General features: G+C 49.9%; 1 long non-coding RNA gene across 1 annotated transcript; it reads left to right on the plus strand.

The window, feature by feature from the left end:
- Nucleotides 1-4,575: 4,575 nt before the first annotated feature.
- Nucleotides 4,576-8,183, plus strand: LOC141021244 (uncharacterized). The gene is made up of 2 exons (XR_012181570.1): nt 4,576-4,734; nt 4,815-8,183. It is a non-coding gene; the product is annotated as an uncharacterized lncRNA (long non-coding RNA).
- The last annotated feature ends 17,730 nt before the right edge of the window (nt 8,184-25,913 follow it).

The following is a 25,913-nucleotide window of genomic DNA, read 5'->3' on the forward strand; positions in this document are numbered from 1 at the left end:
GTGAAGAGCGAGCGGCACTCCTCCTCCAAGATGGAGTCCACCTCAGCGGCAACACCCTCAAGCGCTTTGGCAAGCTTGGAGGAGAGCTCTGTAAAGCCGCCCTCAGGGGCCACCAGCGGATCCTTGAATCCTCCCCTACTGATGGAATGTAACGCCTGAGGAGACCTGAGCTCGAGGGAGGGCAAGGCGCCGCGCTCCGCGACCGCTTTCTTCTTGGCAGCGACGAGGGTCTTCTCCATGGCATCTAGCTGGGCTGTCGCCTCAGAGACGCGATGGGCATGGGATGTCTGGGCTTTCGCCACCTCCTCCTTCAGCTTGGCTAGGCGATCGCGTTCCGCGGCCTGGTCAGTAGTCACCTGGGTCAGTTCGGAGTCATGATCGGCGAGCTTCGCCTCGTGGGCCTTGAGGTCCTCCTCCTGCTGGTGGAGCCACTGAGCATGCGCGGCTTGCTCCTCCTGAAGGGTCTTCAGCTTGCCCTCCGCCTCGCCGCAGCGCCTCTCAGCAGACGTTGCGCTGGCCAGCGCCGCGTCGCGAGCCTCCTTGGCTTTGGCAGCCTCCTTCCAGCTCTTCGCGATGGCGGCTTCAACAAGGCCCCAAGCCGTCCTGGTGGCTGTGTCGGCATGGAGCAACCCCGAAACAAGCCTCAGGCGCTCCCTCGCGAGGCACCTATCGCCTTCTTGGAGGTCGGCCCGGATCAGGCCGAGCGTAGTGTAGGCTCCATCCAAGGCCCCGGGCCTAATCAGGCGGGCGCAGTTCGCGAGCGCAAGGGCCTGGCGAGGAGGCGTTTTGGCGAGTCGACCGACGCTATGGCCAAAGAAGTGGTGGCATGGGTGGCTTGGGGCACCGGAGGCTCCAGGCTCCCCTCGAGCATGACGAGGGCGGACGACCTCGCATGCTGCTGGCCTATGGGGATTGGCTCCTCCTGAAGGTGCATTACTGCGTCCCCAGGGACGGACTCCGTCTCGATAGGGCAAGGGGTCACCACCTCCACTAGCGTCGGGTTTGCAGAGGCCACGACAAGCAGTGTCGCCTCCTGAACCCCGGCGTCCTCAGCGGACGTTCGCCCAAGCGGCTGCACCAGGAGCAGGCGGCGCACCCAAGCGCTCGGGCACGATGCCGTCTGAGCGTCCGGGGGTTGCAACGGGCTGGCGCGACTCGCCCCCACGCCCACCGCGACATGACCGGAGGCTAACGGCGCCCTCAGGACAGGGGGCTGCTTCGGCTCAGTGCCCACCTTCTTCTTCTTCGCCATGTCGCCACGCCTAGTCATCAAGAAGGGGGTGATGTGAACACAATTGCAATCTATGGTTGACCCAAAGGCAAGGTAGGTTACTTACTCCTCATGGTCGATCCACTTCCTCTTCTTCTCCTTCTCGGCAAAGGACGAGGCACCCCCGCCCTTCTTCGGTGTGTCCTTGGTCGCGTCAAGGGGGTGGTCAGGGTGCTCCTTGACAGGCCTCGGCGCGGCGTCCCCACATGGAAAGGTGAGGAGGTCGCCCAGAGGAGTCGCGGCCGGTAGGACCGCGTCCACCCTGGAGGCGGCCCCCGGTCTTTCGGCTATGGGTCAGACAAAGACGGCACCGATGTCTTGGCCACCCCGTTGGCGTGTGGGGAGCCCTCCCGAGGGGGCGCATCCACGCTCTTCTTCGGGTCATCGACCAGATGCTCGCGCATTCTAGGGGGCGGGCCCTGACCTCGTGAGGACCCTGGTGGAGCGTGGGGAGTCCGCCGCCGGGGGCTCATCGGTGTGTCGTCGTCTTCAAGGTTGCGGAGGGGCTTACTCTGTGAAGGGAGGGACACCTCCTCCAAGTCATCGTCCTCGGTCGCCTCCGAGTCCGCTTCGCCGCCGCGGTCGCCAGAGGCACCGACACGGGGGAGCTGGGGTGCTCGGACGACACGAGCCCCAGCTCGTTGAAGGCAGGCATGGCGGCTACCAATTCCCCCTGTCGTCGTGGCGGTACAGCAGGGTGTAGGCCTTGGGAAGGTCCCCTGAATTGCCGTTGAGCAGGACGGCCAGGGCTTTGTCCAGCTCCTCGCCCGTTAGGCTGGCGGGGGCGAAGCCTGATGTCGTCTGTCGCGCCCTGGAATTCCCACATGGGCCTTGTGTGCAACTAGAGCGGCGCCAGGTGCTGCGTCAAGAACTCCTTCATGAGCATTCCTCCCATAAACCGCTTGGCCTCCATATCCGAGGAGATCTTCCTCAGGACGAGCTCCGCCCGGGGGTCAAAGAGCTTCGCATGGCTTCACTTCTGGAGCCGCTCAGACAGCTCTATCGGCAGCTCCAGCCGCGGGTTGAGACCCTTGGTGTCCAGGAAGACCCAATGGTGCCGAAAGCCCTCCACCTTCTTCCTGGCCTTCAAGAGCACATTTCCCTTGTGGACCGCGACAAAGGACCCGCAAGCAGAGTGTCGTGTTCGGTTGTGCAGCCGCAAGCTGAAGAAATGGCGGAGGAGCACCACGGAGGGCCTCACGGCCACACAGGCCTCGCAGTAGAAAGAGAAGATGGACAGGAGGAGGATGGAGTTGGGTTGAAGGTGAAGGGCTTGGATCTTGTAGTGGTCAAGGATGGCGCAGAAGAATTCCAAGAGGGGCGGGACAAGCCCCCAAAGATGCTGTGGAGGAAGAAGGGGTAGACCATCCGCGCCAAGGTACTCCGCTCGGCGGAGCCGACCCAGATCACGGTCTCGCCCCACTCATTGTCTTCGTCCGCCGTCTGCGGGAGCAGGGGGTGAAGATGCCCTTCTTAGGAGATGGAGGACGCGTCAAGTGCTGGCGAAGGAGAGGAGTAGCTCGCGGCCTAGACCGCGGGCTTCGCCTTCCCGGGCGCCATTGCAGGGTCGCTAGCGTCGGAGAAGGAGAAGGAATGAGGCAGAGTTGCGATTGGATTTGGAGAAGGTTTGGCTAGAGGAGGGGATTAGGAGCAATGCGAGAGAGAGCAATGATGGCCTGCGACGTGCGCCAGTCTTTTGTCAGTCTGGGTAGTTGCCGAGGCGACATGGCGGAGTGGAGGCGTCTGCACCACGTCGAGCGCCACACGTCGAGCTTGGCCCCCAGGCGATTTGGGCCCGCAACGCTTCACCCTTGCCCCTTGGCTTCGCCTTGAAGCTAGCTCGAGCGGGCCTTGGGTCCGGGGGCTACTTTCATTCTTCTGGGATCGGGGGTACACAGAAATGCCTGCCTGCGGCCCAGCGCGTGGGCCCATCGACGTCCCTGTATGGCCCAGCTGCAACACTTCCCAGGCAAGACCCTCGCAGGGGCCCCCACCCTCGCGAGGAGAACAACACCAAGACCTCCCGAGGGAGCAGCTCTCCGAGCCTGCCTCCTGAGGAGCAGAGAAGTCTATGCAGGTACCCAGCCTCACGAAGCTGCGATGACGTGAGCCATGACAACCAAGGTTAGGCGGGTGTAGAGGAGGCAATTTCCCCTTTGGTGCTAAGGGAGCAAGGACAAACATGGGTTCCCAAGGAATCTCCCAAAGGTTTCCATTTCGGTGCAACAAGACCAAGACCACGAGCTCGGCAGGACGGATGTCATCGCCGAGCCACCACTGTGTCACGACCAGAAGCTTTGTAGGCGAAGACCACCTTTTGTTAGGATTAGATGTATTTCTTGTCCCCTTTCAAATTGGCCGTTGTGGATCCCTTCCCGCCTAAGTTATGAGGGAAGAGGACCAAGGCCTCTATAAATATAGGCTAGCCACCACCATAGAAGGGAGAGGACTTGAAAGAGGGATCCAACCCAAGACTGGTCCATTCCACCCACACTTGAGCCCTCACGAGGCCGCTCATCCACGGTCCTAGTTCATCCTCAGCCTCCTCGTGAGGCCAATCCACCACAAAGCAGGAGTAGGATTTTACACCGCAAGGTGGCCCGAACCTGGGTAAACTGTTGTGTTCATCTTCTTCCCCGCTCACACGAACTCGGCGAGGCTAGGCTATGGGGTGGCAAGCTTGAGACTTGAGCTGGTTGAGATCTTCGTGCACGCCCCAGAGTTTGAACCTTCTTGGGTCTGCGGAGCCTGAATCCGACAGTGCTTTCTGGCATTTACATAAGAAAAAAACTGTACTTAACCTAGTGGTTCTTGTTTCCTTGTGGAGCATTTGGAAACTAAGAAATGAATTGTTCTTTGAGCGGCGCACCAGGAAAAATGTGAACTACATTCTTGCCAAGCTACGTTTTTATCTTCATCAATGGAAAGTGCTCTGCGACGACATACAAGCGATGTTGCTACAATCTATAGCTATACTAATTACAGACTCCTAAAAAATTACCATGTTAATCAAAAAATTATGAGCCGTTAATCTGGTGGGCCAGATTATTCGGTTTAGATTTAGTTAAATTTTGCTCCGTTGCAAAAAAAAACACTCCAAAGGCCACGATTTTTTGCATCTGTTGAAAAAATGAATCCATCTAAAACATGATTATACTATTACTAATCCATCGATTATTCCCTCCCCTAACTAAAGCAAATCTTTAAATTAGAAAAAAAAAACTAAAGCAATCTATATCTCTTTCATCCACGACAAAAAAAAATCTCTACCTGCTCATATACTCCAGCCGTATCCTTCCATCCATAAAAACAGAAGGAAAATATCCATACTGTAGTGTCTTTCCTTCCGCCACGAGCAGCCGCGCCGCCAGCGCTTGCGAATGCCGCCACCACCTCGTTCCTCCGTGTCCGGTGCGACGCCGGAGCATCCCTCGCGTGCCGGCGAGCTCACCATCGAGCAGCAGGCACCGCACCGCCCTCCTGCTTTGCCTTTTTCCCGTCCTTCCCTCCTCCTCTCTCACCTCTCTCTGCCTCGCCTACACAGCGGCACAGGGACGCTGCCGGCACGCGGAACGAGGCTGCCCCAACTGGATCCACGTCCTCCTCCACCGCCTGCTCTCTCGCCGTCCGTCCTCGCCTCGAATCGGTCGTGCCGGCAGACGTTGTTGCCAGATCCTACCTTGGCCGCCCGCTGAAAGATCCAGCGCCCTTGTGCATCTCACCGTCAAGGGCGGCAGGAATGACGAAGCCGTGTATGTGTCGGCGCACATGTGGTGCGTGCGGAGCGGCTGCAGGCCTGCAGCACGCCCTGCCTCAAACAACACGCATGGGTGGCGGCTGAGACGTCAGAGGAGCTTCAGTAGGAGGTGGTGATCCCATCGTACTCCTTCCAGTACAACACTAACCTATGCAAAGTGGCTCTTTCTTTCCGCGGCCCAGCTCCAATCTTTGATCCATCCATGTTTGAGGTAATGTGTATGGGGAACAAGATTGCCGAGCCAACTCGGCAAGGAAGTATCTATCTGTTAGTGCTATTTCTGCAATTTTGTAAGCCAGATTTGTGCCAAGTGCATTGCATAATATATCTCTAATAGGTCCATTGCTATTTCTATGATCTTCCATCAATTTTTATTACAACAGAAAATGTTTCTGATCACATATATAGTATGCACTGGGCAACTGATATATATATGATGGTTGCAATGGGCCGATGGCGCATCTATTCACACCTTGGACATTCATCGCAAGCAAGTATGTATCTTAAGTTCCATGCTTCAGTTAACATTTAATCATATTAATATTATCTCTGATATCTCGGACACAACAAAGATTTTACAAACTAAACTTTATCAAACTAGATTTGCTGCACCTGCATTGCATGTTGATGTAATTGTGCTGGACTAATTTTGTGTTTTTCCATCATGTTGAAAGTTGTCCCTGATGTACGTACATTATTAGCTATCATGGAAACGACAAATAGCTGATGTTTGGTAATAGTTACTTCATGGTATGTTGCATATTCCTCTAAATTTGTGAGATTTGAGATAGTAGAAACAACACATCGTGATCTTCAGGCCTTGCCTGATGCTTTGTTATTTGAGGACCATGCAATAAAATGGATTTAATTTCCAGTCTATGTAGGATTATTAGTCATTCGATGCGGAAAGTTTTAGGATTTCAGTATATGTTTAGTTATGCTTTTACAGTTTATGCAAGCGAATTAACAGAAAGGAATTGCATGAACTATTCCTTTTTACATAAATGTGAGGAATGTACAACTATTTTTCTATTGCAAAGAAAAACATTCCTTGCCCCAAACGAGCCAGCACACAAATAAGAGTGACTCCAAGCTTTTTTCAGAACTGAGTTAGTAGTTACGTTATCCGTAAGAGTATCTTAGGTTTTAAGTGACAATCTTCAAACTCTCTATGTTTTATTAATTTACTTCTTATAAATACTATGAAGACTCAAATTTGAAGAATCTCCCTAATAATAAAGCACGGATTGACTCCATGGGTTCACCGTCACAATATGCTTTCTTCTCATGTCATTATACGCTTTTACGATTTGTATAGACAAAATCCTAATATAAACGAGGTGGTACTAATTCTTAGTCCGTCCGCCCGCTACATCTGACCCGGAGAAAAAAGTGACCATACCACGTAATTAAATAGTCCCACATCATCCCTTTCAATGAAAACAATCAACTTATATACGGCCGAGTTATACTAGAAACAAGCAGCCTAAAAAACAAAAACAAACGAGGGTGAGATGTGCGTCTCGACAGTGTGCGGCTATGAAAAAGAAGAAAGAAAGAAGTCTCGTGGAGACATTGGCATGCGTTGTTTGTTGACTCCAATTAAACGAGTTCGTGGGATGTGCTGGCTGAATCGGCGCCGCCGGGGAGCAGGAACAACCTGGCTTCCCACGGGTGGGGTAAAAGCGGCGGTGAACTGGCCGCCGACGAATCCGAAGCCGGGCCCGCTCCCCGAACATCGAGGCAAGAACCACGGTCTCGAAGAAGCAGACGACATTCAAACGAACCAGGAGCAACCTCTGCTCGACCTTCGACCGACCGCATGAACACGGCATTGGACCCAGCTCCTCCAGCTCGCCGCACTCGACGGCGCCTAGCGGCCAGATAGCGTACGAGCCATGCGGATAGCACTCTGCCCTATCCTACGCTTCCTCTGTCTCAGCTTTGACGAACAAGGAGCAGATAGTAGAGCGCTCTCTTCCTGGAAGAGATTAGGTTGGTAGTGTTTAAATATGAATATTTTAGTAGCTGGTCAGCTGCCGTCTAAGAGTATGTGAAGAGATAAAGTTGTCTCTCTGGACGGTCAGGATGGGTCCACGTGCTTGAGCTAAAAACAGGATAGTTCACCAATGAAAATCAAATATGTGTACTTTATTATTTTACACTATAGTTAAATAAAAATGTCTCAAATTAGTATACTCTCATATCAATATTATTTGTCTTAGATTTGTTTAGATACATATGACGGTTTTAGATACGGATACCAAAGGGTTTTAGATACATCCATCTGTATCTAGACAAATCTAACACAAATATTATGATATCTAAAATCAGTTGGTTTTAGATATATCCATATCTAGACAAATCTAAGATCAATAATATGGATAGGAGGAAGTATCTTTAATTTTAGGAACGCGGATGGGACAAATAAAATGCATACTATAGGAAAAATATACCCTTAGTGCTAAAAGGATGGACTGATTGCCAACTCATGTCCCATATACTATATATGGTCCAAAATACAAATGCAATATCTGTATAAATGCATCTGTCACTCATCCTAATATACTTGCAAATCTTCTATGTGCTTATGAATTATGACACATATTTTTTCTTTTTTATCGGCTTATATTTATATAGGTTCATGAAAGGGGAGTAAATTTTCCCATGATGCTACTCTAACTTTTTGCTGCATTTATAGAAGATGTGCTTGGTGGATCATTAAGATGACAATAATTTTTGCCACACCTTCCCTGTACTTGGTAGTCGAGCTGGCAGGAGGAAGATGTATGGACTGGCTACGGCAGGAGCAGCAGATGGGCGGGTGTTACGCCATCATCCTGTGGAGGACATGTACAAGATGTGTGTAGTGCGTGATATGCGACCATGTCTTCACTGGCGATCCAGTTGTCGCTTGTCACGGAAGCATCCCTCTCCTGGGCACCGCCAGATAGAAGCTCTCGTCGCTGAGGAGTGAAGGTCTTGAGACGTTATTATCAGGGCCAGAGTGTGTGATATTCTCCCGTTGCAACGCACGGGCCTTTTTCCTAGTTAAACCAATAAGTTTATTTAGTGAAGTCAGAGGTCTGTTTGGAATGTTCTTAGTGCAAGTCTGACAATATGGTCATGCTTCTTATATTTAGTTTCAGTTCTAAATACATTTGTGATTTTCTATATGCTGTACTACTAAACAGTGTGTGCTAAACCAAACATATAGTATATAGAAAGGATTCTAAAATATTAGCTTATATTGACAACTCTTGAAAATATACGGTTGTTTTACTGTTTTTGCCATGAACTTGGGGGGCTTGGGATGGAGTATGGTGTCAATAATCGGTATATCCCAGAACAATATTTTTGTGATATTGTATATATTAACTTAGTGATAATGGATTATATACAACATTTTTGCCATGGACTCAATACCGCATTTTTGAACTGGTTAGAATAGCTGACGCCTTTTTTATCTTCCTTGTGGTACATGCTACCATCAAAGGGAGTATATAATGTACTAATTTTAAGTACTTCCTCCGTTTCTAAATATAAGTCTTTTTAGAGATTTCACTATGGACTACATACGGAGCAAAATGAGTGATTCTACACTCTAAAATATGTCTATATACATCCATATGTAGTTTATAGTGAAATCTCTAAAAAGACTTACATTTAGGAACGGAGGGAGTATATACTATTGTACTATATTTTGTCTATATACATCTACAACCAAGTAGTATGTACACTGCTCTTTGTGCACGACAGTATATACATCATTTTTTGTAAGGCAATATATAATACCTCTTTTTTTGCGAACCAGTATACTACTTTATTTTAGTCAGTATATACATAATTTTTAGTCAATATATACTACTTTTCTGTAGTCGGTATATACTACTGTTCATGATATAGTGAAGGGTAAAGCAACGTGCACATGACACGCAGCAGCCGTTGTCGACTAGACAGTGGTGCCGCTGCATGGATCTATCAGTGCATGTCATGCCACCACCGTTTCTTATTCCTGCCGTTGTCGATGAGATTGGCGGTGCCGTCGCATGGATCGATCAGTGCACACCATGCTGCCATGTTGTCGACGAGATGGTGGTGCCGTCTTATCCATGATCAGTTCACTCATTATCGTCGCATCCGCTATGTGACTAGCTGCGTTAATGGCTTTGTGCCTCGAACCAGATTGCTTTGATGCAAAGCCTGTCATGTTTGCCTCTTAATGACAACATCTGCTAAGTCAATTCTCTCTCACTCTCACTCTCTCTGTATCTCTCTCTCTACTATTGCAGCTAACTAACTGCGATGATCTTCTCCAGGTTTTTTTGGCTAGATACTGAGATGGCACCACTGCGTTGCTGAAGTTAAACCCTGTTTATTTGGACGTACAAGCCGGCGGCAAGCACATATGGCGGCCGGAGACAGGCCATGTTTTTCCAATGACTGATGCTAGGATTGATGTCCTATTGCAGGAGAAACAATGGCAACAGTCTCATCGTTTTGTCCAGCGATAATATCAACCATGTATATTATTTTGTTGACAATCACCACGGGTGCTTGCTCTTTCTTAATAGATTTACATTTTGATCTCTGTAGCTTTTTATGGATGACCGCAAAAAAAAAGCTTTTTATGGATGAAAGTAACTATGTTACATCCATGCCTCATCTATGCGCTTTACCACTTCTATTTTCTTATAGATGGTAACATTGTCCATCAGATATTTTTCTTAGTTTCTTTCCATGATAATTGGTGTGGTTGATTGCTATCGAGTGTGTAGAGAATGATTTGGTGCATTGATAATTGATTGATCGTGCACTAGGCACATATATATAGGTACAAGGGGTGCGACCGGTATCTTGTCTCCTAAGATACACGTACATACAGAGGGAGACAGATACTACAGGTACTGCATACAGAACCCGGACCTACGTACATGTACACATGTTCAACACCCTCCCGCAGTCGAAGCTTCGCCGGTGACGCAAAGACTGGACCGAAATCCCCTCGAAAGTCGAGGTGGGTAGTCCCTTCGTCATCACATCGGCGAACTGCTGATCGGTGGGCACATGGAGAACACGAACACGACTAAGTGCGACGTGCTCCCGGACGAAGTGGATGTCGAGCTCAATGTGCTTCGTCCGACGGTGATGGACAGGGTTGGCAGCGAGGTACACCGCGGAGACGTTATCACGGTAGACGAGCGTCGCCTTGGTGACCTCACATAGCAACTCCTGGAGTAGCTGTCGTAGCCAGGAACACTCCACGACGGCGTTAGCCATGGCCCGATACTCGGCCTCGGTGCTCGATCGTGAGACCGTGGGTTGTCGTTTAGACGACCACGAAATCAGAGAGGGTCCGAGGTAGACGCAGTAGCCGAAAGTGGAGCGTCGAGTGTCGGGACACCCAGCCCAGCCGGCGTCGGAGTAGGCGACAAGGCTGGTGTCTGGCGAGGCCGTCAGGGTGAGACCCGTGGCTGTGGTGCCACGTATGTACCGAAGTATACATTTCACGAGAGCCCAATGGGTGTCACGAGGAGCATGCATGTGAAGGCACACCTGCTGGACAGCATACTGAATGTCCGGACGCGTCAGTGTGAGGTACTGAAGCGCACCGACGATGGAGCGGTAGAAGGGAGCGTCGGACGCCGGAGAGCCCTCGACGGCGGACACCTTAGCCTTCGTATCGACAGGCGTGGAAGCAGGCTTGCAGTTAAGCATGCCCGCTCGCTCCAGAAGCTCGTAGGCGTACTTCTGCTGGTGCAGGAAGAAGCCAGTAGCCCGGCGCACTACCTCGATGCCGAGGAAGTGGTGGAGAGCCCCCAAGTCCTTGAGGACGAACTCTATGTCGAGGCGAGCTGCGATCTGCTGAAGAAGCACTGGCGAGGACGCAGTCAGGATGATGTCGTCGACGTACAGTAGGAGGTACGCGGTGGCGGGACCCTGGTGGTAGACAAACAGGGAGGCATCGGACCGTGTGGACCGGAACCCCTGTTGTTGAAGGAAGGCCGCGATCCGCTGGTACCAGGCCCGAGGTGCCTGCTTCAACCAGTAGAGAGAACGGGAGAGCAAGCACACGTGGTCCGGATAGTCGGTGTCGACGAAACCAGTCGGCTGCTGACAGAACACCTGCTCGTCGAGATGGCCATGCAAGAAAGCATTAGACACATCGAGCTGGTGGGCAGGCCAAGCGCGAGAAACAGCAAGCTGGAGAACAGCGCGAATCGTGCCCGGTTTAACGACCGGGGCGAAGGTGTCGGTGAAGTCCACGCCGGCGCGCTGGCGAAAGCCGCGCACCATCCAACGCGCCTTGTAGCGCTCGAGAGAACCGTCGGGGCGAGTCTTGTGGCGGAAGACCCACTTGCCAGTGATGACATTGGCACGGGGTGGCCGCGGGACAAGCTGCCACGTACGGTTGCGTTGCAGGGCGTCAAACTCCTCACGCATCGCAGCTAGCGAGTTCGGATCCCGAAGGGCTGCGCGAGCGGAGGTGGGGAGCGGGGACGGCGTCGAGGTAGAAGCCGCGCATGCGTACTCGTCCGATGAGTAGCGCGTGCTGGGACGCAGGGTCCCAGTCCGAGCCCGAGTGACCACACTGGTGAGGGGTGCGGCCTCGGCGACGGGAGCCACCGAGGGGGCCACGACGGGGGCTGCGGCGTCAGGGGCCGCGGCATCGGGGGCCGCGACGAGGGTCGCGGCGGGGCCGGCCGAAGAGGCCGCTGTGTTGGGGGCCGCTGGCGCGGGGAGCGCGGGCAGGGCCGAACCCGGGGCGCGTCTGGGCGGTCCACCAGAAGACTCCGAAGGTGATGGTACCTGCTGAAACGGGAACACGAGCTCATCAAAGTACACATGCCGCGAAGTGAAAACCCGGTGGGAGACTGGATCATAGCACCGGTAACCTTTTGTGTTGGGAGGATAGCCAAGGAAGATGCAAGGGAGTAACCGGGGCGCGAGTTTATGAGGAGCAGTGGACGCGGTGCTAGGATAACAGAGACACCCGAAAATGTGAAGACCATCATAAGATGGAACCACACCGAAGAGGAGCTGGTGAGGGGTGTAGTTCCAGCGGGAACGACAGGGGCGAATGTTAATGAGGAGGCTGGCGGTCGTGGGCGCGTCCGGCCAGAACCGAGCAGGCATGTAGGAGTGGAAGAGCAACGTGCGGACACAGTCATTAAGCGTGCGAAGGACACGCTCGGCGCGACCATTCCGCTGAGACGTGTAGGGGCAGGTGAGGCGAAAGATGGTGCCGTGGGACGCAAGTAAATTGTGGACGGCAACGTTGTCAAACTCCTTGCCGTTGTCAGTTTGCAAGGCGAGAATGGGACGACCGAACTGTGTGGTGACATATGAATAAAAAGCGGTGAGTGTGGCAAGAGCGTCGGACTTGCGACGGAGAGGGAAGGTCCACACATAATGAGTAAAATCATCCAATATCACCAAATAGTATAAGTAGCCCGTGTTGCTAGCAACCGGGGACGTCCAAACATCACTATGCAATAACTGAAACGGAAAGGTGGAAATATTTGTAGACTCGCTAAAGGGAAGACGAACGTGCTTGCCAAGACGGCAAGCCTCATAAGTGTGATCGTCGATCTTATTACATGAGAAGGAAAAACTCTGAAGAATCTGACGCATAATGGTGGAGTTGGGATGACCGAGACGGGCATGCCAAAGATCGACACTGGCGGCGAAGGCGGTGGGGCGACGGGTGGTGGTGGCGCCGGAGGGATGCAGTGGATAAAGCTCATCCGGGCTATCACATCGGTGGAGCACCATCCGTGTACGGGCGTCCTTCACAGAAAGACCGACATCGTCAAATTCAATAGTTATAGGATTCTCACGAGCAAGGCGATGAACGGAAACAAGATTAGTGACTAAGTCAGGAGACACAAGAACATTAGACATATGCACAGGAGTGGAAGTAGAAGGAAAAGACATATGACCGACGTGAGTAATGGGTAGGGAGGAACTGTTACCAACGGTGATATGGGTGGGAGTATGAACGGGAGTGGCAGATGTGAGGTTACCGGGATGAGCAGTCATGTCAGCAGTGGCGCCCGAGTCCATGTACCAGTCACCACCGCCACCATAGGAGCTCGGTGACGGGGCGGAGTGCAGTGCAGCGAGCAAGGCCGGGTCCCACGGCAGCGGCACCTGAGGAGGGTAGCACTCTCCGTAGGCTGGCGCGGGAGCAGCCCCAAAGGCCGGAGTGGCGGCGGTGGCGCCGTAGGCGGGCACGGCCCCATAGGCCGGCGCGGACCCGTAAGCGGGCGCCGGCGGGGGGGGGGGGGGCACCATAGCCGCTGTAGGGAGCGGCGTTCTGCGCGGCGAAGAGGGCCTGGTGACCCGCCGGGCGGGGCCCAAGGATGCCCGAAGCCGGAGCCCGAGGGACCGGCATGGAGTACGCGTGGACGACGCCGGTCCACGGGTTGGTGCCGTACGTCCATGGGGGAGTCACCTGCTGCTGCTGCTGACGAGGGCCCCCCCGGCGCCTGTTGTTGCTTGCGCCCGCCATCGCGGCGGTTGCCGCGGCGCCCGCCACCCGGCTGCTGGGGGGCAGCGGGAGGGGCGGGAGGCGCGGGCGGGAGGGGGAAGTACCCCGGAGGCGCTGGTGGCGGCGGCTGGTGGCGCGGCGCGGGTGGGGCGGTCGGTGGAGGGGCGCCGCGGGAGGTGCCGGCGGCGAGGGCGTGGTGCTGCACACGCTTCTTGACCCCCTTCATCCGGCGCTCCTCCAACCTCAAGTACGCCACAAACTTGGGAAAGGAGGGCTCCGGCATCAAGGTGAGGTTAGAGGCGGCGTTGCCGAAGTCCTCGTCGAGGCCGGCGGTGAGCGTGCTAAGGAGGAGGTCGTCGTCCACCTTGGCTCCAATGTCACGGAGCTCATCCGCCAACGTTTTCAGGCGGCGGCAGTAGTCATCAATGGACTGTTCATCCTGGTGACAGTCAAAAAATTCCCGCCGCAAAAAAATGCGGCGCTGAAGCTTGTTGTCGGTGAAGAGGCCGTTCAGCTTGACCCACAGGGCGCAGGCGTCGTCGCCGGCGCTCACGACGGTGTGGAACAAGTCCTTGGAGATGGTGGTGAAGAACCACCGGATGATCGTGGCATCGATCGCGGTCCACTCGGCGTCGTCCACCATGGCGCGGGAATCCACGGTGCCATCCACGTGATCCACGAGATTGTTCTCGCGGAAGAGCAGCGTGAAGTACGTCTTCCACGCGAAGTACGTGGAGTTGGAGGCGTCGAGGATCACGGGGACGCGTGCATGAATGTTGATGTCGCGGATCTCGGCAGGGTCGACGGCGAAGGGGTTAGAGTAGGTGGAGGCATTGGATGACATGGCGAGGAAATCATGGGGAGGGAGGCGGCGACGCGGCTGAGGAGAGGCGGCGCGGCGGCGGGAGGTAGGCGGCGTGGCGGGAAGGGGCGGCGCGGCGTGGAGGGGAAGGCGCGCGGCGGGAAGGGGCGGCGCGGCGTGGAGGGGAAGGCCCGCGGTGGGAAGGCGGTGCGCGGGGAGGAGGGGTGGTGGCGGCGGCTTGGGGCGGCGGCGGGAGATCGCGGCCCGAGGCGGCGGCTAGGTTTAGCGGAAGCCGGAAGATCGACTTGCGATAGATACCACGTAGAGAATGATTTTGTGCATCGATAATTGATTGATCGTGCAGTAGGCACATATATATAGGTACAAGGGGTGCGACCGGTATCTTGTCTCCTAAGATACACGTACATACAGAGAGAGACAGATACTATAGGTACTGCATACAGAATCCGGACCTACGTACATGTACACATGTTCAAGAGAGTGCAAATATTTTGCTCCTGAGCTTCATTTTTTTCAAAACAAATCAAATCTCTCTTTTAAATTTCAAAAAAATCCTTAAATTTCCATACATGTAAATGTCAATTATGTATATGTAGCATTAGATTATACAAAAAAAATACTTATCTCTAGATCTGAAATAGCAAACAGTAAATAAAAGTGATGTACGCATTGGTCTTTCCGTGTGACATAAAAAAAAGGATTTTACAATAACATTTAAAGGTAGACAGTACAAATCAACATGTACAATTTTTCTGAAACTTCAAGAACGCACATTTTCTTTCTTATTTTGAACCGATCTCAACGGAGCCATTCAGGGTTTCCACGCAATATCATGATATATTAATATCACAGAGTTCTATATCATGGACTTGGCAAGCACACAAGATTTTGAATCACACCGTTAATAAAGGAGAAAGATAGTATTTTTTGTGATGAAAATATAATTATAATTTTTAGAGTAAGGCATGTTAAATAATAAACTAGGACGTACTCGGATCCAATTAGTCAATACAAATATGAAAAAACTGGTGAGTATTGTCATATTATAGATGCACGTGTTCGTTTTCACATTTTAAATTAATTGCATAAATTGTGTATCACTTGAAGTCTAGAGAAATCTTTCTCTGTGCAGGCACTCAATTCATGAGCCAAACATTGATGTGGGCTACCAAGGGGGCTAGGAAGCAGCATCAACTTGAAGCTAACTTAAATTTAACGAGCATTTGGTCTTTATTCTGTCTCGATACAAACACATCAACGTGTGGACTACCATCCATTGATGCGTAGAGACCAGGTTATGATGGCAACATTTATGCCAATATTTTTAGCTACCGATCGATCTAGAATTTCCTTTTTCTATTTAGAGTTGATCTCTATTTTCTCTTTTTCTGTTCATGCTTGTGGCAAAATTGGAGATATTCATTTCTCACGGGTGTTTTTGCTGCAGCCCATTCATGGCGAGGATACATGGCTGATGGCCCATCGATCCTAAGGGGATGGAAGGATCCCCACATGACTACAGGAATAGCACTAAAAAAGCTGTGTACTAACTAGAGCAATAATATTTTTTGAAAAGGGGCGCTTTATTACTTAAAAGATTTAAGCATTACACCCGGCCTCTGCATTACTAAGATGCACACAGCCAAAAAAGTCTTCTCACACAAATGAATGATAAAAAGTCGAAGTACAAAAACATGAAGAGTCCGTATAACGCCTAAAGCGGAGGGGGTTCAATCCTAAGATCATGTTGCCACCCATGCTGGGTAAAAATATCCTCGCCGTAGCCTCCAATCATGTACACACCTCCGTAAAAAGGTCTCGATTCTCCACGCGTTGTAAAGAGGACCATAAACGAAGAGTCCAGGTACATCTGTAGATAACCTGCATCAGGGAAGTACTTTTATCGTTAACAACCTTATCATTTCTACATAGCCAAAGCGACCAAATAACGGCAAGCGCTCCCACCCTGAGAAAAGTTCTAAACCTGTGATCAATCCCGTGTAACCAGTTGCCAAATACATTAGCAACACTACAAGGAGGATACAAGCCAGAAGCTATTTGGATGACTGGCCATATAGAACGAGCCAATTTGCATTGGAAGAATAAATGTTTTATTGTCTCGTCATGGTGACAAAAGACACATCGCGGACTTCCATGCCAATTACTCTTAATAAGGTTATCTTTAGTAAGAATGACTCCATCACGAAGATACCATGCAAAGATTTTATTCTTAAGAGGTATCTTCATCTTCCAGATCTTCTTATTATTATCAACTGCACATCAGACTGGATTAGCGCTCTATACATGGAATCCACTTAGAATTTTCCATTCCCAGGAAGGTTCCACCGAAATACATCAGACCCATGTGACAGGTGCACCATGGACAACCGCTAGAGCAGGATGTTCCATGATTGGAGTCTAGGTCCAATTTAAATCTCTTCCGAACGTCACATTTGGCGGAAATGATTCCATTACCGTGGCGATAGTATCACCCTTGTGGCGCACAATGTTGTATAGAGCCGGATATTGTTCCCGAAGTGTGGCATTCCCTAGCCATCTGTCCTCCCAGAATCTAATTTCCGAGTCGTCCTTAATTGAGAAGGATCCATAGCATAAGAAATATTTAGCCATTAGACCCGCCTAAAAGTGGGAATCCTCAGGCTTCCAGTATACTTGGGATACCGCCTTGGAGCCCACATATTTCCTCCTTAGGAGGGTTTGCCATACACCTTCTTCTGTCAGAAATTTAAACAACCATTTGCCGAGGAGGGCCCTATTCTTAACCTCAAGGTCATGAATACCCAACCCGCCTTGGTCTTTGGGATGGTAAACCACACTCCATTTGGCCAGTCGATATTTCTTTCTCTCGCTATCTCCTTGCCAAAAGAAACTTGATCGAAAATAATCCAATCTATGTAAAATTCCTTTCGGCAACTGGAAGAAGGAAATCATATATAAAGTTGAGTCATCTATTTTGGAACGGAGGGAGTATATGTGAAATAACAATTTACTTCATATAACTACTAGCCTGACAAGTATTTGGCAATCTGTCTTTTTAATAAGTAGTTGATTTTTCTACAATAATTCCATGTTCATATGTCATCAATTGGAAACAATGTCATTGATCGACTAGAGTATATAGGGATTTATATCATCATGATATATATTTCTACAAGTAGTTTATACGAGCCTCAAAACACTGATTTTCAATAAATCTTCCATTTTTGGGGCACTTATATTTTCTTGCTTCAAAATTCTACATTATGGAATGTTTTGTTGGGGCACATGTCCAATATATGTAGAAGCAAGGTTAATGAAAATAAAAGAAAATCAAATATGTTAGAATAAATTCTTTGGATCCTTTTCTGAAACTTAAATTCAACTAATCAATCACTCTTTTCGGCCACATATGTTCTCTTGCTTCAAATTTCTATATTATGTAATGAGTTTATCACTCAAAATAATTATTAAAAAAATGGTCTGTCAGGCACATATCCAATATACATAGAAGCAAGGATATTGAAATAAAAGAAAGTCGGAAGTGTTAAAATAATTTTTTGAATCCTTTTATGTCACTTAGAATACAACTAATAAAAAATGAGACACGTTATATGTGCTTGGGACTTGCACTGGATGGATGGGTGTTTCACTTTTCCCCCTTCATACTCTGTTTTCATGCCACAAAATAAATACATACAAGTTATTGACTAGCCGTGTGAATGCACGGGTTGACGACTAGTGATGCATAATCTTGCTGGACAAGCGGCGTGGGGAACTGCTTTGGATCGTCTGGAGATGAACTATCCACTCTTTGAGATGACTACCCAGTAGAGTTGATGCTTTCTTCTTCGATCTCAATTGTTGCCGCTGGATAGTCTCGGTGGAATACTGCGGCGGCGACCTCTGAGACTCCGTCGGACCGGTGTGTGCCATAGACCCAGTATGAGGCTTGGTTGGGGCTTCGGTTTTATATGTTAGGCTTTGGTGCGAGGTCTATTTGGTATTCGGCTCAGACATTCGGCACCCCTTCATCAACTGGATAGGAGTGGCGACAGGTGATGGCTTCAGACTTACTGACGTCTTACTTTGTAAGGTCTTTGTGAATAATTAATAAAATGCCTGCATGCATTGCTCAGATGAAGAGGCCAGAGGTCATCCTTCTTTTCAAAAAAATCATGGCACGGGATAGTTTCAGTTGCTCATTTGGGTTTGTAATAAAAAAAGTGTTTGTAGTTGAGAGAATTTCAGCTCTTAATCTGATTGTTTGCGTTTTAGGGAACTTTTGATCCCTGGATTGTTGATGTAGCCCGGTGGATGGTACTAGCTTCATTTAATAAAATGGGGCAGGGGAAACCCCTTTCATTCAAAATTGTAAGATTCCATGGGTTCCTGGCTGGTCGATTCCGTCGAATAGGTGTGGCTGGCTGGCACCAACCAACACGGTAGGCTAGTGGATGGGTACTATATATGGGCATACGTACGTGGGCAATAGCGCCATGCTCCTTTATATATGGAAAATAGCACCATGCAAATCTCACATCACCTCCACGACCATGGCAGCACGTTGCCGGAGCACGCGGACCCTCTCCCTTTCCCTCCTATTCCTAGGCGTGGCCTCCCTCGTCAACGCCGGCGGCAGCGATGTCAAGGCGGCATGCACTGACACGCCGTACCCAGAGTACTGCGCCACCGTCCTCTCAGCATGCCCGAAGAGTAAATCCACGGACGCTCTCGCGCTGGCCGAGATCGCGGTCCGCGCTGCCGCTAATACCAGCGCCGCGGCGGCCACCCTAGCACGCTTCGAGAAAAAAGGCATCAAGGATGGCGCATGGTGGTGCACGGACCATTGCGCGGCAGACATCGAGGACGCCGCCACGCACCTCAGTCACCACAACATCAGGCTCGCCGACGTGTGCTGCTTCATCACGAGGACCGAGAGTGACTCGGTCGTGTGGAACTGCAACGAGTGCCGGCGGGATGGGGCGTCCAAGAAGAACGACCTGCTCTCGAAAGACTGCGACTTGGAGAAGATCATGGGCGTGTTGTCTGTGCTCATCAAGCGTGTACGCATCACCAAGAGCATTACTGTGCCGCCCGTGAAGGCGGTGGCACCGTCCGTGTATTAGGACGTAAAATAAATGATTAATGATAGAGCGCCATTAATAACATATTTTTTTCTTCATGCATGAATAATGTGTTGTAAATCTGAACAATTCATTTTATTTTGTTTTGTTAGAACCTTTAACTTTTGTGTTAGAAATTTTTATTCGTCCAAGCTTTTTTTAGCTTTGCAAATCCTATATAACTAAATATGGCCTCATTAATGATGTCATGCGTAAAGTCATTTTGCGCCGTTGCCTTACATATCGGTACATCTGAGACCACTCACTTCTTCTGAGATTCATGAGAATGTATGACCCACCTAGATGCATAGTACTAATATATTTCTTGTATTTTTTTCTTTTTAGTCAAGTCAGTGTTAGCTTAATGGGCCCAAAATACACCTTTTCTTAGGGAAGGTACGCATGCGAGTCTTTTCCCTCACTCTACATGAAGAACAAATTCATAGAATTTACTTCATCTTAGACAATTTAAATCAACCATACCTTTTAAACTACAAACTTGTAAGTGCATCTAGTGCCACCCGTAGTTGGTTTTGGAGTATTGACGACAAACTTGGTTGAGCGTCTAATGTGTTTGTGAGATTCACAGGACAACACAGGTAGAAGTTGTCGACATTCTGGGATCGGGGGGGTACCCAGACCTGCCTGCCTACGGCCAGCGCGTGGCTCCATCGACGGCCCGGTACGGTCCAGCTCCAAGGACTCGCAAGCAAGACCCTCGCGAGGGCCCCCGCCTCGCGAGGCAAACGACTCCAAGACCTACCGAGGAGCAGCTTCCCGAGCTTGCCTCCTGAGGGACAGAGATCTCTATGCAGGCACCCACCTCGCGAGGCGCGCGATGACATGAGCGATGACACAACGCGAAGGTTTTCTAGTTTTTTGATTTCTTTTTTGAATTTTTCATGCCTATTTCAAAATGTGGTCAAAATAATGGGCATGGCCGTTCCTAGCTACTTGTTGAATCATGGAAAAAATTGGCGTTTCTCCAATGAAATAGTTATTTTTGTACCTACAAATGATTTTTGGAAAATAACATGAACAAACTACCAAGCACTTCTAGTTCAAATTTGACCCGCTTCCTACTAAAACGGCGGTAATTTGTCTTCTTCATGAGAGGTGGATCAAAACTTTTGACATGCAACCATTTGGTCAATTGTACATTGAATGTGGCCTAATATTTTAGAAAATTGATTTGGTCCAATTTTGCAACAAATATGTGGTAGGTCCTCATTGGTGCGCGTCGGTCCTAAACAAACGGTTTAAAACCCGTTTCCGCGACGGCATTTGGAACCGTCGCCAAGTGAGTGTGGGCGATAGGGGGGTCCTTCCCACACGACCCAGAAACAGTCGGGGATAGGGAGCCTTGATGCATACAGTTGCCCCTATATAACCGTTTCCGATATCTCGTATATCCCAAACGCTTCATCCTTGCTACTCGTTTGTGCTCGCATTGCCATCGCAGTCAGAGTTTTGTGGCTCTGCCTAAAACCAGGTAGATTCTAGGCACGGGAGCTTTCCAGGAAGATTCTAGGCAGATTCCACGCACGGGAGATTTACGATGCCTGGCACATCACAAACAGTTCATGATTATAAACCGTGTACGATAGGTAGAAAATCACACACATTTAGTTTTCCTGCACCGTATGTGATAGTGTCTGACACCACACACGCTTTGCGAACGACAACTGTGTGCATGCTTGCACACGTTTCCTCTCTGTGAACCGTCTTGGATTATGGTGTATATCGCAATCGTTTTGTGTTTTACCAACCGTGTGTGCTGTAATGACCTGCACAACGTAATTTTGCCCTAATTTAATTATTGCTATTTAAAATTGTACCTAATTTAAACTTGAAAGTAGGCTATAGATTTATTCATATCCACCAGGTTCAAACAACCAGGCATTATTCGATTCATAGGTACATATGTTTAAGAATTACAGAAGAACCAAATAAAGAATGATGTACCAGGGTTCTATACTTGTACTATTACAGATGGTAAAGAAAGAGGCGACAGACATTCCAGTTGCTGAACAAGGTGAAGCGGAATGGCCCTATTGTGCTCTCCTGGATGCAGAAGGCATGCAGGACTCTAGTCCAACCCCTTGTGATGGCCGGTCGTCAATCATGTAGTTTGAGAGGTAATCTTGAGTAAACTGCTTTAGGATCCACTACAAAAGAAAAAAGATTCAGATATTGTCATCTAACACAACTCATTACGGGCAGTAAAAAGAAGGCTACAAGGTTCTTACTTACCATCCTGCAGTTCATTGTTGTCTTGCATAAAGTGTAAACAAATAGTTCGATTGACATCTTTTGACCCATTTTAGTAACAATCTTTATCAGTTTCCTCACTTGATGCTGGTTCATGAATATCTCATTGCCCCATACGCAGAAAGGGTCAAAGTGTGGATCTTTGGCAATGATATATGTACCTAAAAGCACCAAGTTAATATTAGAAGCTAAACAATTGAAAAATTATGTAGTACAACACTCCATCCATCCCATTATATCAGATTTTATTACATGTATATCTAGACATCATCAGAACATTAAGGTAACATTCTTCCATGTTGCTATGTAGCATGGGATTGCATATTTAGTCATTCAGTACAATACATGTTGCTAAACAACAATTGAAAAATGAAAAGACATGTTAACTGCAATATCCTTAACAACAACCAAATATCGTAATTCATAGTGGTATTGTTAAAACTTTTATTGATGAAATTGAACTGCACAGCAAATAGTTGCACATATAGAGCATCACATTGTGAAGAACTGAAATAAACAAGTCATAAGGACATCTCTAGGCGATCCTTAAAAAGTTAAAGGACTAAAACCCTTAGTGGATATATATATATATATATATATATATATATATATATATATATATATATACTCCAACAATTTTTGGCCTTTTCTAGTCGATCCCCTAAACTTAAGGTTGTAAACTTCAATTTGATCAAGTTCAAAGCAGGTTCAACCGAAAGTAGCATGCATTCAAACATAAACATAGATAGTTTTGCATAACCAAACATAACACATAAATTTAAACTAAGCTAAACTACTTTCGGTCGAACTAGAGGTCGAGGCAATCCTTCCTCGTCATGTACGGTGTGCCGCGAGCCGGGTCCGGGCCAGTACCGTCGTCAGGGTCGCTGGGGAAGGCACTCCTCCACTCGTAGACGTCGATCTCCTCGTCCTCAGGGCTCACCTCGATGCCCTCCGCACCACCGTCGCCGCCGCCTTCGACCTCGTCATCAGAGGAGAGCGCGATAACCTCGCCGCCCTCGGTGCCGTCGTCCTAGCTGCCTTCGACCTCGTCATCGGAGGAGAGCGCGATAACCTCGCCGCTCTCTGCGCCGGCAAAGATCGCCCGCTCCGCCTCCACGAGCTCCGGGTGCTGCCGGCGAAGCTCTTGCATGTAGGTCTCATCGGCGGCCTCGGCCTCGAGGCGCTCCCACGCCTCGCGGTCCTACCGCGCCATAGCCGAGCTCACCACCCCTGGCTCTGGCGAAACGAGGTGGACCAGACGTGTGCCGAAGGGGAAATTGAGCCTAGGCGCCGCGCCGTGGTAGCGGACCTGCCAGCGGTCGTACTCCATGGACGCGAGCTCGGCCGTGTGGAAGCTACCAAGCCACCGGCGGGTGTGGGTCTCTCGATCTGTAATCTCGGCGACCCACGTCCCCTGCCGCCGCTGCCGGAACACAAGGTAGGACTTCGTCGGCTGCCGGGTCCGAGGGAGGACGGGGAAGTCCTCGAACCGGCGTAGGGGCGCGGCGGCAGGTGCATCGGGGGGCCGGCGATGGCGGATCTGTTGGGGATCGTAGCAGAAATTTAAAATTTTCTACGCATCACCAAGATCAATCTATGGAGTCATCTAGCAACGAGAGAGAGGAGTGCATCTACATACCCTTGTAGATCGCGAGCGGAAGCATTCAAGTGAACGGGGTTGATGGAGTCGTACTCGTCGTGATCCAAATCACCGATGACCGAGCGCCGAACGGACGGCACCTCCGCGTCCAACACACGTACGGAGCAGCGACGTCTCCTCCTTCTTGATCCAGCAAGGGAAAGGAGAGGTTGATGGAGATCCAGCAGCACGATGGCGTGGTGGTGGAAGTAGCGGGATTCCGACAGGGCTTCGCCAAGCGCTACGGGAGGAGGGAGATGTGTCACGGGAGGGAGAGGGAGGCGCCAGGGGCTGTGGTGCGGCTGCCCTCCCTCCCCCCTCCTATATATAGGCCCCCTAGGGGGGCGCCGGCCCTAGGAGATCTGATCTCCAAGGGGGACGGCGGCCAAGGGGTGGCTCCCACCCCCAAGTCAAGTGGGGGGGGGGCGCCCCCACCCCTAGGGTTTCCAACCCTAGGCGCAGGGGAGGCCCAAGGGGGGGCGCACCAGCCCACCAGGGGCTGGTTCCCCTCCAACTTCAGCCCATGGGGCCCTCCGGGATAGGTGGCCCCACCCGGTGGACCCCCGGGACCCTTCCGGTGGTCCCGGTACAATACCGGTGACCCCCGAAACTTTCCCGGTGGCCGAAACTGGACTTCCTATATACAATTCTTCACCTCCGGACCATTCCGGAACTCCTCGTGACGTCCGGGATCTCATCCGGGACTCCGAACAACTTTCGGGTTACCGCATACTAATATCTCTACAACCCTAGCGTCACCGAACCTTAAGTGTGTAGACCCTACGGGTTCGGGAGACATGCAGACATGACCGAGACGACTCTCCGGTCAATAACCAACAGCGGGATCTGGATACCCATGTTGGCTCCCACATGTTCCACGATGATCTCATCGGATGAACCACGATGTCGAGGATTCAATCAATCCCGTATACAATTCCCTTTGTCAATCGGTACGTTACTTGCCCGAGATTCGATCGTCGGTATCCCAATACCTTGTTCAATCTCGTTACTGGCAAGTCACTTTACTCGTATCATAATGCATGATCCCGTGACCAAACACTTGGTCACATTGAGCTCATTATGATGATGCATTACCGAGTGGGCCCAGAGATACCTCTCCGTCATACAGAGTGACAAATCCCAGTCTCGATCCGTGTCAACCCAACAGACACTTTCAGAGATACCTGTAGTGTACCTTTATAGTCACCCAGTTACGTTGTGACGTTTGGTACACCCAAAGCACTCCTACGGCATCCGGGAGTTACACAATCTCATGGTCTAAGGAAATGATACTTGACATTGGAAAAGCTCTAGCAAACGAACTACACGATCTTTGTGCTATGCTTAGGATTGGGTCTTGTCCATCACATCATTCTCCTAATGATGTGATCCCGTTGTCAATGACATCCAATGTCCATAGTCAGGAAATCATGACTATCTGTTGATCAACGAGCTAGTCAACTAGAGGCTTACTAGGGACATGTTGTGGTCTATGTATTCACACATGTATTACGATTTCCGGATAACACAATTATAGCATGAACAATAGACAATTATCATGAACAAGGAAATATAATAATAACCATTTTATTATTGCCTCTAGGGCATATTTCCAACAGTCTCCCACTTGCACTAGAGTCAATAATCTAGTTACATTGTGATGAATCGAACACCCATAGAGTTCTGGTGTTGATCATGTTTTGCTCTAGGGAGAGGTTTAGTCAACGGATCTGCTACATTCAGGTCCGTATGTACTTTACAAATATCTATGTCTCCATTTTGAACATTTTCACGAATGGAGTTGAAGCGACGCTTGATATGCCTGGTCTTCCTGTGAAACCTGGGCTCCTTGGCAAGGGCAATAGCTCCAGTGTTGTCACAGAAGAGAGTCATCGGGCCCGACGCATTGGGAATCACCCCTAGGTCGGTAATGAACTCCTTCATCCAGATTGCTTCTTGTGCTGCCTCTGAGGCCGCCATGTACTCCGCTTCACTTGTAGATCCCGCCACGACGCTTTGCTTGCAACTACACCAGCTTACTGCCCCTCCATTCAAAATATACACGTATCCGGTTTGTGACTTAGAGTCATCCAGATCTGTGTCGAAGCTAGCATCGACGTAACCCTTTACGACGAGCTCTTCGTCACCTCCATAAACGAGAAACATATCCTTAGTCCTCTTCAGGTACTTCAGGATATTCTTGACCGTTGTCCAGTGTTCCATGCCGGGATTACTTTGGTACCTTCCTACCAAACTTACGGCAAGGTTTACATCAGGTCTGGTACACAGCATGGCATACATAATAGACCCTATGGCCGAGGCATAGGGGACGACACTCATCTTTTCTCTATCTTCTGCCGTGGTCGGGCATTGAGCCATGCTCAATTGCACACCTTGCAATACAGGCAAGAACCCCTTCTTGGACTGATCCATATTGAACTTCTTCAATATCTTGTCAAGGTACGTACTCTGTGAAAGACCAATGAGGCGTCTTGATCTATCTCTATAGATCTTGATGCCTAATATATAAGCA

This window comes from Aegilops tauschii, chromosome 4 (genome assembly GCF_002575655.3).
Source record: "Aegilops tauschii subsp. strangulata cultivar AL8/78 chromosome 4, Aet v6.0, whole genome shotgun sequence".
Lineage (NCBI taxonomy): Eukaryota > Viridiplantae > Streptophyta > Magnoliopsida > Poales > Poaceae > Aegilops > Aegilops tauschii.